Raw genomic sequence first — 18098 nt, forward strand, 5'->3', positions numbered from 1 at the left:
GCGCAAAATAGAAAAGTGTGAGTGGACAAAAATACAGTTCAGTTCAGTGTAAACCAACATAATATAACCCCCACCGTTTAGAAAACCATGTAAGAAGTCCAAATGTATTCCAAAACCATCATAATCAAGTACATATGTATCAAGTTAAATCAATACCGGAGCCAAGTCCGAAATACATAAGGAAACTTTACCAATCCACCATGTAAACTTTATCTTATAAGTCCCAAAACTAAACTATCGAAACACGTGCGTTGTACGGCAAGCTTAGGAAGTATCCTCACTGAGAAACAAGAACGAATGAATAGATATAAATATATATATGTATAAATATATAATATAAGAGATATATATAACAATCTAACCGGGGGATTGTTTGACTAGTCCACATAGATGAGTCCACATGAAAGAGTCCTCAATAGACCATGTGGCTAGGGAACGAGTCGTCCAACTGGGACTAACTCTCAACCAGCACGCATACCGAGACCCTCAAAACTAGTACACTTGTGACCAATCCTACTGCAGACTATCCTGTTAAGGGTCCACGAACCCCTGTCAAGGGCGTCCGAAAGTGCCAACACATTCCAAAGTATCTTCCATATCAATTCCAAAGTCCCAAATCCGAGGAGGTACATAGGGTAGTGCGTATAGCACTCCAAACTGACATTCTATACTCAATTCTTTCCACAACCTCATTTCCAAGTACCCGGCACATAACCACACCAATTTAGAAATACTCAAATATTTCAAACCCAAAATATATTGTCAATGCATCATGCATACTTTTTTCATCATAAAACCAGACATTATTATTTGAAAACAAAATCCACTCACAAGTAGTCCCATGCTGCTTGACCCTGAGAGGGTCCCGCCTACTGCGTATGCATGGTCGAAGTACCTACTTCAAAATATGAATACCCTAGCTGCTTATAGCGTGGTCGAAGTACCCCACGCTGCTTATAGCACTCCAAACCGCCATTCACCCTTCCTACCCTAGTTGCCACTCGAGGCGAGGATCATTTTATTCAATTACAAGGAGGTCCAATTTGGACGGCAACCGACCAGAATCTCACTTTGAAATCCGGCCAATACCTAGGTTGAAAATTGAATTCCAAAACGCCACAATCGTTCCAATCCTACACAACAGGCAGCTAGAGCTCGAAAAATAGGTGAGAAACCATACCTTATACGTCCAAATTGGTGGAGAAAAGAGAGAGAATGAGCTTGAGAAAAATTTGTCACAAATGGTCAAACTGGCGAAAAATCAACTCAAAAGGGTTAAAATTTGGCGTTGGAGTTTGCCAAAATAGTCGCCACGTGCCGTCACTCATTGGTGGCGTGTGTGCTTGGTTGCAGTTAATATTCATCTTCTTCTCCAAAATTTTGGTATTCCTCTATTTAACCATCAAACGTTAACAAAATTGGACAAAATTTTAAAGGTTTTGACCAAACTAAGTTCCAAAAAAGACTCAAATTTCTTATATTTAAAGTTAGTCATTGTCATTTTGTATCCTATTTACCAAAAAGATGATACGGTTGCTAGCTTTGGTATCTCTATACGAATTCTTGTTTGGTCATGTGCAACGTCGATTGTGATTATTGGTAGAAATAATGCGAGGGTTTTGAGCATTGGAAGTCAAAGTTGCAGACATTATCAAAGTTGAACTACCATTGACCATACGAAACCACAAGAAGTTTATCTCAATGGGCTTTTTCATTTGATTGGTGTTGGATCTCATGAGAATAATAATGTCATATCCTATTTTGATGTAGGTGCATAGCATTTTCAATAGTAGCAAAGTGTAAGTTTTCTTCCATGGAAATGAGATGAAAAAACTATCTACACCTTATTATTTAACCTTTAAGGAACTGATGTATTGATGTTATCATCCTCTATGGATAATAGTTTTTACTAGGTTACACAAATGTTGTGCCTAAAAAAATAGTCGTTTTTATCAATTTCATTTATCATCGCATTCTATAAGTTCTAGCATCTCATCCCTCAAATGTGTCATAATTATAATTGACGTTGTTATAGTTTAGTAGCAAAATGTAATTTTTTATCTGAGGAGTACCACTTCATTAAATCTGATGGTCATCTCCCAATCTTTAAAATGACTAGGAACGTTCCATGGGTGTCTTCGGAAATACATGGCTACCTATATTGAATAGGGTCCACTCATTATTTATATTTTCTAGTCAAGAGAATAGCAGGGTTACTTTGAGAGGTCATTACAAGAATTGTTTCCTTGGCTATAATGCTTAAGGACAATCGTTTTTTTTTTTTTGCCAATGGGCCGCTAATGGGAAGACAATATTGTTCCTAGCTTTGAACCCATATAAAGAGGAACTTTTGTATCTCCATATGAATGCTCATTTGATCATGTGCGACCTTGTTACAAGAACAATCACTACAAAAATAAAACTAAAAAGGGTTATCGCCAACTAACATTTTCCAAGGGCCCCGAAATTCCCTCGGCAAAAGTGTTTTTTTCAACAAAAAAATGTTGTCCGTTGGAAATATGTCACGGGCCTTAAATTTATTTCCGACAAAGGAAATACCCTCGGAAAAAGTCTCTATTGTCGTTGGAAATGTAATTTATTTGGTGGGAAGACTTGGTGCCAACTTTATTAACGTCCAAAAGTACGTTTGACGAAAATAGGATGATTATTTTCGAGGGGTTTCTCATCTTGTCAGAACTATTTGACTATTTCCAAGGGGCTTCTTATTCCGTCGGAATTGTTTGACTATTTCCGAGAGGCTTCTCCTTTCGTCTAAATTGTTTGACTATTTTCGAGGAGAAATATGTCCTCTCGGAAAACATTTGAAAATCAATTTCTCATTACAATAAGTAAAAATAATTTGATTGATAATAAACGATCACACTCCAAAATAGGTAACTAAAAATAGCCAATTCAAAAAAAATATATATATATATATATATATATATAGACAATCACAATTACATGACAACTCATCTGCAACATGTACATGAGGTCCTTACTGCGATGTTCTTGTTGGAAATATGCCCTAAAAGCCAATCATATGATGTAATCTTTTAAGGATATTTCATGTATTAGACCTATGTTTAATTCTCTTAAAGGGAAAGTTTTTTGTTTATCAATAAATGTCTCATTAATAGTTACACATGCTTAAACAATAAGTCCAATGGATGTGAGATAGAGAGAGTAATTTAAGGAAATTCGATTTAGGAGACTTTTCCTCTATTATCCTCATACCCTAAATGTTCCTAGTCATAGGATTGTCAAATGGGCATTGACAATCCAAAAAGATCAACACATGTTATGTCTTCTCGATTTAGAGGATGATTGGTCTCAAGTCATTTGTATGGCGACACTAAGACAAGTATGTAGATGCTCAATAAAGAATGCGTTTACTGAACGCCATCAAATGAGAGTTTTCTTGTATGGAAATTTTACTTATATGTCAAACAAGAAACTCCAAGTTGCAATAATGCAAATTAGTCTTAGCCCTGAGGCACCATGGTTGTCTTGTGGGAAGGTTGTGGATCTTCGATGATGTTATAAAGACATATCCTAATTACAGACATGGTACAAGCATTGTTGGGGTTCTCGATTGACTCATGGAGACATGTGAGTGTACAACATGGAATCTCTATCCTTTAGTAATAGAAGGAGAATGCTCAGAAGATAGCAAATCTATTATCAGAGTATTCGGTATGACCTAGAAAGATGTTCTAGTCCTACTAATACAAATCATATAAGACGTGAAAATCTCATTAGGGGCTTGACATGCACCATGCCCTAGTAATGAGATTAAGAGTATTGTAATAGGGAAGGACCGTATTGCATTGTAATTCCAACTGAATAGGTTCTCTACTTATTCTACTTAGCTTGGATATCCATGACATACTGCTAGGTGTCACTCATGGATGGTGGAAGCCCTAAGGACTAATGATCCTAATTAATAGGGAGAATTAAAAATGGGTTTTTAATTCAAAATCAATTACGAAGAGTTTAAATTGCCCACGACCTTACTAATTAGAACCTAATGGATCGCACATCATTAAAATTGAGTTATTTGAGAAACTGTTATGGAGATGATGAATTAAAGAGATCAACTAAGCTTAGTTAATTAGTTAAGGCAAAATTAATTACGGAATTAATTTAAACAACACGTAATGTCGGAATAGGCTTTAAATGAAAATTTTGAATTCTAGGCTCATTGAGCTTTATCCTATTGGACATGGAGATTGGGTTGTATGACAACTTAAATGAAATTGAGCCCAAGAGACCCAATTTCAAGGGATGGGAGTTCATATGGGCTTTTGGTTGCTAGAGTCAACTTGTTGACTCAAGTAAAAGATGACTATCATCTTTTTGAAGCCTAAGGGGTCATAAATGAAAAACAAGAGGGAGAAAGAAAGCTCTAGTCTTCCAAAAACTTTCTCTACTCTTTCATACTATCTTAGTGAGGGATTACTAGCATCATCTTCTCACTAAACTCATCATCTTCTTTTTAAGTTCTAGTTTGTGAAGAGACTTAGAGGTTACCTACTTTGGCGACTTTTTGGAGAACCTCTCAAGGTGGAGATTTTGAAGGAACCATTCAAGTTTCAACAACTTTGGTGGAATTCGATCATAGGGTTGAAAGCACGCACCAAGGGTAACTCCTTCTTCCAATCTTCTTAGAAGTATGTTCTAGGAAAATAGAATAACTATCACTTGGCTTAAAAGATTCATGGGAAAAGTTTTTGTTTTTGAACTCATAGCTTGAGCATTGTAAAATTTCTATGTTGATAGCCATTTTTATCTCTAAGAAATTTGACACTTGAAAATATGATTTATGTGTTTTGTGTGTTCTTGAGTTCATATGAATGTTCTAGTGAGTTCATAGGATGAATGCAAGTGGTCTAGTTTTTGATCCATTTTGGTGGGATTAATTAAATTTTTTGAAATTATGTTGGTATTGATTTAAATGGGGACATTGACCTTGGTTATCCAAGATTCATTTTCCCCTTGTCCGCCTAGTCAAAGGATGCTCCTCTAGTTTTTAGAAAATTAGAATATCAAGACATAGGCATGCCTAGTGTGCCATTGGTCTTTGGGACTGTTTCCTTGGTTGAAGAAATATTCCTTTGTCCTCTCTTCTTTTCCTAGGAACATGTTTGCATGGGAGACCACACTCTTGGTTGAAGAAATATTCTCTGTCCCCTCTTTCTTTTCCTAGGAACTTGTTAGCTTGGGAGACCACACTCTTGGTCTTAGAAATGTTTCCTTGAAACTTGATAAGGCGTGCTTAACCCTTTTATGGGACAAACCAACACTCACATGCATGTCACACACTTCACATGGTCGGCTCCATCTTGGAATCCTCTTGGGTTCCTCATGCAATTATATTATATATTTTGGACTTCTATGCAATTACTTTACTTTGTGATTTGGTCCTCTAGAACAAACGCGAACTGAGACCCAATTGACCAAGACGATGACATTGGTCTACTAATCCACAAGGAAAGAAGGGGCTAGCAATGTGGACGAAACCAATCAATTGTGGTTAGCAGCGGGACGATAAGAGAAGACGATGACGACGACAACCAGGGCAGAGAAAGAGCGACGATAATGGAGCGCGAGACGACGGTGGCAAAACACAAGACGAAACCCTAGATATGACGCACGGCTCTCCTCACATAGCTAGAGAGCGACCCAAAAAACCAATCGGGCAGTGGCCATGCAAGCTGTTATGTGATTGACTAAAACAAGCTTTATAATAATATAATAACAACGAAGGAAAAAAAAATTTCTTAAATTTGACATAGATCCAAAAACATAACTGAAAGTTGGATTTAGCCCACTTATTTGTTGTTATAGATCCAAATTCTTTGACTTTTCTGACACAAAGGATTACATTCTTTTTGTGATTTTTTGACACCGTTATATATATAGCTAGACAACTCGATGACTAGTGAGTAAAGGAAACTTGACAAAAAACCTTCAAACTAACAACTCTTCTAGGGACTTTAGGCTCGATACTGTAATCGACTCGGCCTCTTGAGGCCGGGCCAAGATTTATGTCTCTACACTACCTACGTCTTAAGAGAAAATTTTTAACCGATTTTTTGCTTTACTTTACGCCTGAAGGTAGTGTAGAGATGTAGAGGCCGGGCCAGACTGCATCGAGCCTAAAGTCCCTAGAAGAGTTCTTAGCTTGAAGATTTTTTGTCAAGTTTCCTTTACTTACTTGTCATTGAGTTGTCTAGCTGTCGGATAGGCTCGTTGGTCATTGCCAGAGAGGAGTAAGGCGTTGAAGAGACCTAGGCAGGGACTAGCAACCTTGAATTAGGAGGAGAACAGAAGGAAAGCATAAAACCCAGAATTTTAAAATGGAAAGCCTTAGAAGAATCTTGTCTACTCGTTCTTCTGGAGATGCAGGCGCTAGTAGCAGTTCTAGCCATAGAACCCCAAGGGTGAAAAACTCTCAAGAAATAATCATGCGGGACGTAGAAAAGGAGTTGTCCAACTGGGATATACCCAGAGTACCTACCACTGATATCCACTATAAAGGGTCTTTCAAATTTAGATTTGATTATGCAATAAAAATTGTTAAGAAAACCATACTTGTCATTGATAAAAATGACAGTTTTCAACTATTTACTCAACGTCAAATCGACCAGCATCTGGATAGAAAATATAACTATTTGCACATAGGCTTAGTGCAGGTAGCGGTGAAACCAATTACCAGAACAGGATTGCCCAGTTCAATCTTGCTATGTGTAAGAGATGGAAGATATAGAAAGTTCATAGATTCCTTGTTAGGAATAGTCGAGTCAACCTTAAGGGAAGACCCAATATATTTTAATTGTTTTCCTAACTTTTCTGTTGCACTTTCTGATATAAATGTCTTAAAGGCTTTAATGTTGAATATTCAAACTCAGGGTTATGATATGGACCCAGGATCCTAAAATCTAGCAATTATTTACAGGGTTTCATTTAAGGTTATGAACATTGTCTGTCCCACAGCTAAAGAATTAGACAGTAAAGGTGAAACTACCTTGTTCCAAACCAATCTTGAAAAGTCAAATGTGGCAGCCCCAAAAATGATAAAGTGGAGTGATATAACTCTGCCAGAAAAATGGATCTCGGATGAAGTAGCTCCAAAAAGGCCCCTTGAAAATCAAGAGCCTACACGGATCTCGCAATTGGCTGATGGAGAGGTAGAAATACAATTTTCTAGTGCTAGAAGAACTAGAATTGATTTGGCGCCCTCTAGATCTAACATAGAACCACACAGATCGAGCACCTCCTCTAATAGAGCTTATGACCTAGAACATGAAAGAATGGTTCTAGCAAGACTTAGGAGAACTCAAGAACAAATATAGAGGCCAGCCTATAGGTTTCCTAAAACAACCTGACCCAATTTTCACTTTGGAATCCAGGTCGAAACACTTTAAAATCGACACTGTAACTATGGGTCGAATGACCAAAATGCCCTCAAAACAGAACACAAACCCTAAGGTCCTAACTCGTGGCTGTGCCTGATAACTGTAGGCTGCCTACATACCCTTACTAAGGGATCAAGCCACATGTAGTTCTTTCCTCTATTCCTGACTTGCAACTGGTTTGATTCATCTGTAAACCTCACCCTAGGGCTGACATTTCTGGAGTATCCGAGACTCCATTTTACGATCCGTCAAATGCTATACGATCCTGAAATTACCTAGGTCAATATACTGGAATATGAATACGATCAAACGGATCAAACCTGCTGAACCCGGGAATCACCCACTAGGCGAGATCCGTTCGGGGTTCAAACGTTATCCGAATTGATATCCGCGAATTCCTACGAGCTCGTGACAACAAGAGGATCATATTGGGACACAATGCCTCACTGCCACAGTGCCCACGCGCCGCCACACATGCTGGCGGCGTGGTTGCCCGGCGATAACGCTTCCCCGGAAAATCTCAACATCTCGGGTCAAGACTCCTATCCTGGGTAAAGCACCCTATTTGGAACCACTTTTGTTCTTGGACCTACCCCAAAAACTGGCAAGAAGTGGCCGAAACAGTGACCCGAAAGTCTGCTAAAACCTAACTTAAAAATCGAACGATCTACACTTGAAATCTCTAAAATCCTACCTAACCAGCATCTAGAGCATGGAAAATAGCTAGAAAACCATACCTCACTCGTCCGATTTGGTGGCCGGAGGTGTCCGAACGAGCTCCGTGAAATTCCATCAAAACTGTCCAAACCGCCTGCTTTGTGGCGGCGCCACCACGACGGCGGATCGAGGTTGGGATGGGCTGAGACTGAAAGAGGGGAGTGAGGTGGTTTGTTTGGCATCGGTCTTGCTCGAATTGGTGCTCAGAGCTGAGAGAAATCCTCTCCTAAAGTCGGCTGGTCGAGTTGCCGACATAGGAGAAATCGGGGTTTTTTAAGAACTCAACTTCAAATTTTTACGGTTATGCCATGAACTTCTTTTGATCGTAACTCCTTCGTTACAACTCTGATTTGAACCCACTATATGTCCACGGACTCATCTCGCTGCGCTCTACGCAACGGTATAACTGAAATCTCTAAATTCCTTTCCATTCAAAAAGTCAACTTTTAAACTATTAAAATATTCTAGGGATATAATGGTCTTTTACTGGAATAAATTAATAATTAAATATTAATTAAAGACCGGGTTGTTACAATCTACCCCCTTATAAAAATTTCATCCTCGAAATTTACTTATCCTTCACTAGATGGGGTGGAGGTGCTGGGCCTACGACTGCTACTCGGGTGCTTAAGTACGCTCTTCTAGTATCTGCACTCACCACTTGCATATCAGTAACTGTATCTATAAGACAATCAATAAAATCTGAAAGCAACTTATTTATATCTGGATACCTGAGGTGGCTTAAGAAAATATAAAACTCTGAAAATGTATGATAAATAACTGAATTTATGATAAATTTAAAACTCTACTGCCATTAATATGATATGTAGCTAAAATTCTCTTTTTCCTATGAGTGTCTGACACCTGGCTAATGCTGGGCATAAAAGACTAATTGCTCTTTTTGACTGAAATTAAATGAAATTCAAGTGCGACTTCTACCGAAAATTCTGCAGAATTTCCCCTATAAACTGAACATTCCCAAAAACATTCTACGTGTAAAATAAGCATGTATATTTATATAATTCATCTGCCAGCATGCATTAAATCATATTCAAGTAATTAAACATCATAATATTCAGGTCTCAGGTTGTAACAAACCAAATAAATCAATCTACTAATCAATCTCATTTTCCTATATCCGAACAGGATATCATACTCGACAGCATATAGATCAAATATTTAAAAGCACTTATCAATTTATAAATCACTAATATGTGAATAAAACTTATTCAAAATCAAATACTGCAACTGAATTTCATAAATTCATTTATGAAAACAAACTCTCCTGCCATTAATCTAATATTTAGCTAGAATTTCCTTTTTCTGTATCCATAAAGGATATCCCACTCGACAGCAGAGAATTTAAACGAAGAAATAAAAGCATTTATATCAAGTAATCGTGCTTTCAAAACCATAACCATCAATTCCTCGTGACACCAAAGGTGATACGTCCTGACTTGAAATCATCGCTAGACTCAGGAGACATCTGGTCAACCTGATCCACAATCCTCGCTCCCACGGTTTGGATAACTCTGAGACTCGTGGGGCAAAATATGCTAGAAAACTTAAGATATTTAATACTATATAAAACAATGAAAGATAAAGATGAATAAACATACTAAAGTAAAATGGGATGAAGTAAAATAAGTTAAAGATCTATAAGTTCCGAAAACCCTTAAACTTTTGCATCGAAATTTACCTAAAACATATATATAAATATATATCCAACTTTCTCTTGTGACATAAGTATATCGATTAAGAAAATAATAGTACTGTATAAAATCCTCAATTTAGTTTTAAAAACATATCAGAACTTAAATCCTCTCCACCAAGGCGTACCCCTATATCTGATCCCACATTCCTTATATCCGTCAATTTCTTATATTCCGTCAAATTCCTGATATCCGTCAATTCCATCCTCGCAAGCCTCGAAACACAAAGTTAACCAAGCCGCGCCCTTGCGGTCTCAAACACAAAGTTAACCGAGCGCGTCCTTGCGTGTCTCGAAACACAAAGTTAACCGAGTCCTGCCCTGCGTGTCTCGAGGTAACACTTCAACTGAGCCGCAATCCTCGCAGATCTCTGAGACACCAAGTCCATCCAAGCCGCGTCCTCGCAGGTCTCGAAACACAAAGTTAACTGAGCCGCGTCCTGCAGTCTCGGGGACCATTAGTCACCTGAGCCGCAATCCTCGCACCACACGGTTCAGCGCCCCGAACTTGTGGGGCAAAATAACCAACTGTCTCAAGGCAACTGGGGGGTACCCTGTGGTGGGTTTGAAAACCATACTCTGTTATTTATATAAACTTTCAATAAACTGATTCTCAACTGAACTTAAAATATATCCATACAAATATATATATATACCAAAATCTGATAAAAACCAAAAGTTATGTTTCTTCCTTTTCAACCACTGAATATATGCATCAACTACTTAGTTAGTTGGTTAATCACCTTGCTCTCTGCTTAGCATATCATTCCAATATTAAATTTATACCCTTACAACACAATTAATCATATGAACAAATATAAATAGGTGATGAATAAACCGATAATTAAATGCTCAACTTGCTAAATCTCAGTTCTCGACATACAAGTATATATATATTAACATGCATAACAAGTTTTTCAAATGAAAACTTCAACAAATTTTTCACCCATAAGAAATGTCCAGCAATTCTTAAAATAAGGATGCACATGTGATTCTGTGTCTACAGGAAGTTAACTTAATGCTCTGATACCAATTGAAATGACCCGATCTAAATTCCACTTTGAAATCCGGGCCGAATCCTCGCTTGAAAGCGACACATGGTAATCGTGGGTCGTAAATGACCAAAATACCAAACAAGAACATAAACCCCGAGCCCTAACTCGTGGCTGCGCGCCAAAATTGGCGCCTACGCACTTTCTCGAGGGATCGGGCCACACGTAGTTCTTTTTTTGTTCCCGACCTATAATCGAATCGCTTACTGAAACCGCCTAGGGTGACTATTCTCGAGTATCCGACTCGCTTTACGATTCACAAATACTATACGATTATGGGAAAGTCTAGATTAACATACTTGGAATTAACTACGATCCAACGGTACAAGTGTATTGAACCCGAAAATCGCACAGAGGCGAGATCCGTTCGGGGTTCAAACGGTATCCGAATTAAGATCCGCGAAATCCTACGTGCTCTTGAGGACTAGGAGATCATTCTATGACTGACTGTGGCCCCCACGCTGCTGCCCACACGCTGGCAGCGCGTGGTGCCTAAAGCGATAACCTAGGTATAATACCCCATTTGGAGCCACTTTTGTTCTTGGACCTGCCCCAAAAACTGGCCGGAAGTGGTCGAAATAGTGACCCAAAAATCGGTTGAAACCTAACTCGTAAATCGAGCTATCTACGCTAGAAATTTCTGAAATCCTACCCAACTACCAGCTGGAGCATGAAAAATAGCTAGAAAACCATACATCACTCGTCCGATTTGGTGGCCGGACGACGGAGAACGAACGGTTGGAAGTTCTATCAAAAACTGACCAACACCGCCTGTTTTGTGGCTGTTTCCGGCGACTATGGCGGTGGATCAAGGAGGGGATGGGCTGAGACTGAAAGAGGAGAGTGAGGTGGTTCGTTTGGCACCGGTCTTGCTCGAATTGGTGCTCGGAGTTGAGAGAAATCCTCTCCTAAAGTCGACTGGTCCAGTTCTCTAACTGCAGAAAAATCTGAGTTTATAAAAGCTGAAGTTCGAGATATTTACGGTTATGCCACCGAACTTCTTTTGATCGTAACTCCTTCGTTACAACTCTGATTTGAGTCCACTACGTGTCTACGAACTCGTTTCGTCGCGCTCTACGCAACGGTACAACTGAAATCCCCAAATTCCTTCCCGGTCAAAAAGTCAACTTTTATACTATTAAAATATTCTAGGGTATAGTGGTCATTTATTGGAATAATTAATAATTAAATATTAATTAAGGACCGGGTTGTTACACTTCCAGACTTAGGTTTCAGAAGAAATCCTCTTCAACCTGAACCGACATTTTCAGATGTAGAATTTGAAACAAATATGATAAAATATTTTGAAATAGAACACGAAAATATTAAAAGAGATTATCTGAGTATTGAAAATGTTGATAAAAGAATTTGGTTTGAAACAACCTTTAGGAAGGAAAGGCAAGACCATCTCTGGAAAGCCCACACCGCTTTCATAAAAGAAAAGAAATTCAATTGTTTTTTCTTTGCGTGGTTAGATTGGTGTGCTAAAAAGTATGACATTCCTGAATATAGGAAAAATATAGAAGTGATAGAAAGCCCCTTCTCAACTTATACTTCCAAAGATGGGAAGTCAGTCAAAGCCATACATCCACCCGAAATGGTGATTCAACAAAAGGATGCAATTGCAGCTCCCTACAAAGAAACCACTTTCCTTGAAGATAGTGCCAATAATTTTCGCACAGCTAGTAAAGAAGATGTAGGTGCTGTCATTCAACAGAATAACTACACCAACCTGTTTCTACAATCTTTAGGAAAGCAAGTTACCACGATTGAAACATCTATTCCAACAAAGGAACAGAAATACAAACTAGGACCCTCAGAAACCAAAAGGAATAGGGAAGTGAGTCAAACGTTCTTTAAACCGCCTCCTCCCTTAGATAATAAAAACTTTAAGATGGGAATGACCTTATCTGAAGACGAAAACTTTGTTGATGTCTTGGCCAAAAAATTATCAGGGTTAAATTTTTCAGATAAAAGAAATGGTCCTCAAGTGTCGACTCTCACTGAAAGAGAAATAGATAACCTGGAAACAATGTTTAAGGAAGAACAACATGAAATTAATAGGTCAATGACTGAAAAGAGGTTTACTCAAATTGCTAAGACTAAAAACTATTACCCTAGACCCAAACCAATTGATTTACAATTTGAGGAAGACGGAATGTGGAATTCCGCTCAATATGATGGAAGCTCTATAGTTGAATGGAATATTGATGGTCTGACAGAATATCAGATCATTAATATAATGAAACATATGATGATGTACACTATAGCCTCTAAGATAAACGGAAATGGAGATAGAAGGGTGGTTGAAGCTATTATTGCAGGTTTTGTCAGTCAGTTGAAAGGATGATGGGATTTCCACCTAAGCGATTCAGCTAAAACCCAGATCTTAAATGCTCAAGTGGCCATTGGCCAGCAGAGTGTACAAGACCCAGCAATCTGGAGTCATTAAGAGTGAAAACGTTTACCAGGAAGATGCGGTAAATTCACTGATTTACACAATCACTCTACATTTTGTAGGAACAACATAATTTCAGCATCATAGGTCTAGAGAACTCCTAATGAATCTTAAATGTCCGACCCTGTCCGATTTTAGATGGTATAAGGATGTATTTTATTCTGAGGTGTTTACAAGACAAGACTGTAATGCTGATTTTTGGAAAGAGAAATTTCTTTTTGGATTACCAATTTTATTCGCTGAAAAAGTTAGGAATAGAATTAAAGACAAAAATGGTGGTGTCATTCATATACCTATGGGGAATTATCCTCTGAGATCTGCACAGAAGGATTAGCTCTTTGCACGGACATGAAATTAAAGAAAACAGCTTGATAAGCAGAAAACCATAAGAAGAAAAGAATTAGGAGACTTCTGTGAACAATTTGGTTTTGAACAAATGAAATCCTATTCACATAAATCACATAAAAAGGGAAAGAAATTTGGGGGGTGTAGGACTAAGAAATATGAAAAATACGAGTCTAAGTCTGAGCCTAAGAAACCACATAGGACCTTTAAGAAGAAGACATACGCAGGGGAACTAGTAAGAGGGCTAGTAAAGGAAAGAAAGGTGCGGTCCCAACATACTACAAGTGTGGAAAAGTCGGACACTATAAATCCGAATGTAAAATGAAGGATAAAATCAATAACTTGAGCATTAGCGAAGAACTTAAGCAACAACTTTGCCAAATAATGCTTAATTCCTCTGATTCTGAGCAAGATAGTGATAATGAATTAGCTCAGTTCAAAAATGAAGAATTATTTGAATCTGATACTGAAACTAGTTCAGATAGTGAAAATGAGTACGCCTGTCAAGTCAAGGATCTCAAAATATGTGTCTTAACCAAAGAAGAAAGTTTGATAATAGACTTAATTGACAAAATAGAGGATCCAGATAAAAAGAAAGAAGCGCTAAAAAGCTACATCTCATTAGCTAGAGTAGGACCAAGTAACCCGCAGCCAGTTGTAACTAATGTAAGGCAACCAGTTGAAAACTACAGCTTTAAAATTATAGTAAACAGGATGAATGATAAAATTCACAAGAAAGAAACTACTCTCAATGATCTTGAGTACGAAGTTCATGATGTGAAAGAAGAACTTAGAGAGTTAAAAAATACGGTTAGAATTCTAGAACTTTATCGCCCTTTTTCGGAGAAAGATACATAAGAAAAATCAGAGCAATTAGAATTTGAAACTCTAATGGAAGATTTTCAAGAAAAAATAGAACCTGTGAGAAAAGAATCCCTAAAAGAAGAACAGGTTAATACCATGAAATTTGTTAATAGCATAGATAGAGTGATAGCTAAAAAATGGTATGCGATGATAATTGTTGAAGGGCTAATAGATACAGGAGCCGATCTTAACTATATAAATAAGGGAGTGGTACCTACTAGGTATTTTAAGAAAACTACCCAGGTTCTACATACAGTCGTGAATAGTCAAAAAATGGGAATTCAATTTAAGTTGTCTAACGCTGCTGTGCTCAATTAGGGTATTTGTTTTGAAACTCCTTTTATTATGGTGAAAGGTTCAAACCAGCCTCTTATATTAGGAACACCATTCATTCATTTGTTGTATCCTTTTTCTGTTTCTGAAGAGGGAATTAGAACTGAGGTAGAAGGTCAACCTATAATCTTTAGGTTTTCTCAACCTCCCAAGCATAAGTATATTAATGAAATTCAAGAAAAAATAAAAAGGAAAGAAAGCTATTTATATCATTTGAAAGAAGAAATGCAGCATAAGAGAATAGAAGAGCAGCTGCAAAATAGCAAGATAAAAGAAAAAATTGATGAAATCCAAAAGATGTTCAAAAGTCCAGTTTGTGCTAAAATACCCAATGCCTTCTGGAATAGAAAAAGGCACATAATTGAATTGCCCTATGAGTCTGATTTTGATGAGAAGAAAATCCCAACTAAAGCTAGGCCAATTCAAATGAATGCTAGGCTAATGGAAATTTGTAAATCTGAAATACAAGATTTATTAAATAAGAAGTTAATAAGTAAAAGCTCATCTCCTTGGAGTTGTTCTGCTTTTTACATAGAAAACGTAGCCGAATTAGAGAGAGGAGTACCAAGATTGGTGATAAATTACAAACCTCTAAATAAAGCCATGAAATGGGTTAGATATCCGATCCCTAATAAGAAGGATCTTTTAGATAGACTAAATAAGGCAGTCATCTTTTCAAAATTCGACATGAAATCAGGATATTGGAAAATCCAGATCTCCGAAAAAGGATAGGTATAAAATAGCTTTTAATGTCCCCCTTGGACATTACGAATGGAACGTTCTACCTTTTGGATTGAAAAATGCTTCTTTTGAATTTCAAAATATTATGAATGATATATTTAATCCTTACACTGCTTTCACCATTGTTTATATTCATGATGTTTTAGTCTACTCTAATTCTTTGGAACAACACTTTAAACGTCTGAATATTTTCTTAAAAGTTGTGAAACATGCAGGATTAGTAGTGTCGGCAAAGAAAATGAATTTTTTTCTTCTAAAGTTCGCTTTTTGGGGCATAATATAAAGGGACATTTTGGAAAAAGCAAAAGGAGAGAGAAAAATTTTAAAAGAAGCAAAAATGGACAAAAATGCCCTTATTTATTTTTAGATTTCCTAAAGAATCCAATACATTTGCATGTCTTTGATTTGAAAGTTGAGCGGTTTTTTTGTCTTTTTGGAAAAAGCTTTGGCTTTTTCCAAAAGTGAAATTTTTTTTATGTCTAAAACCTAAAAAACCTAAATATAAATAAGGGACTAATAGTTCTGATTGATTGAGCAATATCCTTTGCTGATAAGTTCCCTGATGAAATTAGGGACAAGCAACAATTATAAAGATTTTTAGGAAGCCTTAATTACATAAAGGATTTTTGTAAAGATTTAGCTTAGGACTCAAAATTATTATATCAAAGGTTGAAAAAGAACCTGGTTCCCTGGTCTGATGAACACACTAAAGCTATTAGGAGACTGAAAGTTAAAGTCAAAGAACTTCCTTGTTTAGCTTTAGCCAACCCAGAACAAAAAGTTGATAACTCAGAACAATTGTTCAGGTTCACCTATGGAGTCTGGAAACTAGCTCAAAAGAACTATTCTACTGTTAAGAAAGAAATGCTAGCCATCGTCCATGCTGTCTCCAAATTTGAAAGTGATCTTTTAAATAAGAAATTTTTGATAAGAGTAGATTGCAAAGCTGTCAAAGACATTTTGTTTAAGGATGTTAAAAATCTAGCATCTAAACAAATTTTTGCAAGATGGCAAGGAATTCTTTCTGCTTTCGATTTTGATATTGAATTTATAAAAGGTGAGACTAATGCACTCCCGGAATTTTTAACTCGAGAATTTTTGCAGGGTGAGAACAAGAAGTTCAGGACAGATGACCCCAAGTAAGAGCTCCTCAGCTCTTGTTAAGTCATCCCTAAATGATCCAGAGCCTCTGATGTCTTCATCTCCATACAATAAGGGTAAGGAGAAGCAGATCGTTGAAAATCCTTTTCGTGAATACATGAATATGCCGATGGCAATCATTGAAATGAATGATTTAGTTAAACACCCTAATTTTCTGGCTGAAAAACATTTAGGGATAATCTTCCTCCCTTGAATAAGCCTCAAATTTTCTATGAAACTCCTCTACTTGAAACTAAGTCTGTTAACATCGTCCATCGTCATAGGGGTGAAAATGCTAACACCACAGCATTTTCTAAAATTCAAATTTTAAATGTCATTTCCTTAGAAGAATGGGGCCCTAGCCCTGAAAGGGCCAAAAGATTTATTCATCTTGAAATTAGGCCATATTCTTATAATTTTTGGGATTATAAAAAGGCATGGGAATATGTGTTATGTTTCCAAAATCAAAGTTATTCCCATACTTGGTTTATCCAGTTTAAGCTTAGAGCTTTGAAAGAACTCCCTAATTGGTTCAAGAGCTTTTTTCTGATTTGGGGTCCTACTATGGAATACCTTCCTCCTGAAATGAAGGAATCCTTTCAAATGAAATTTTGTAAATGGTATAAAAATCATCCTTATCAAAGGACCTTATTCATGTTGTTCATGATAATGTATGAACTACCATGGATATTAAAATGGGAATATGTTATTTTGGAAAATGTTGATGAAGAATGGACTTATATTCCTAATCTAGTCCGAAGTATCTTAATCAGATGGTGGGATAAATTCACTAGGGATCACCTGGCTCCCACAAAGATCGTCCCAGCTCTTATCCCATCTCCCGATTCTGCTGCTGCTTAGCCTTTGGTCACTTCTTCTAATTTAAGTGTTTCCCAAAGGCTACAACTGTTGATAGACCAGGGAAGATCATCATCCTCTAAAGAAGATTTGAAAAAGAAAGTCCTCGAGATTCTTGATTTGGACGACGAATCTATGGCATCAGCATCTGCCACCCAGCCTGAAGATGAGGTAGACCCCTTTGCTAATGAAGACATGCTAGACCATTTCCATCCAGAGCTTTATGGTGGGCCTCAGTAATATTTGTCTGATAGAAGACAACTTGTAAAATTGTAATTTTATGCTTTCCTGTAGTTTTATTTTTCTTTATTCAGTTGAAGTAAGATTCTCCTGCTTTAACTCAAATTTCTCTTTTGTAAAAGTGTGCTTTTTCCTTTTCGGCTGTTTGCAGGAAAATTCAGCCAAGATTCTCAAAGTGAAGATGCCAATCTCTTGTAGGCTACTTTGTGATTTCTTAT

The sequence above is a fragment of the Prunus mume genome, linkage group LG6 (genome assembly GCF_029339155.1).
Source record: "Prunus mume cultivar Tortuosa linkage group LG6, ASM2933915v1, whole genome shotgun sequence".
Classification (NCBI taxonomy): domain Eukaryota; kingdom Viridiplantae; phylum Streptophyta; class Magnoliopsida; order Rosales; family Rosaceae; genus Prunus; species Prunus mume.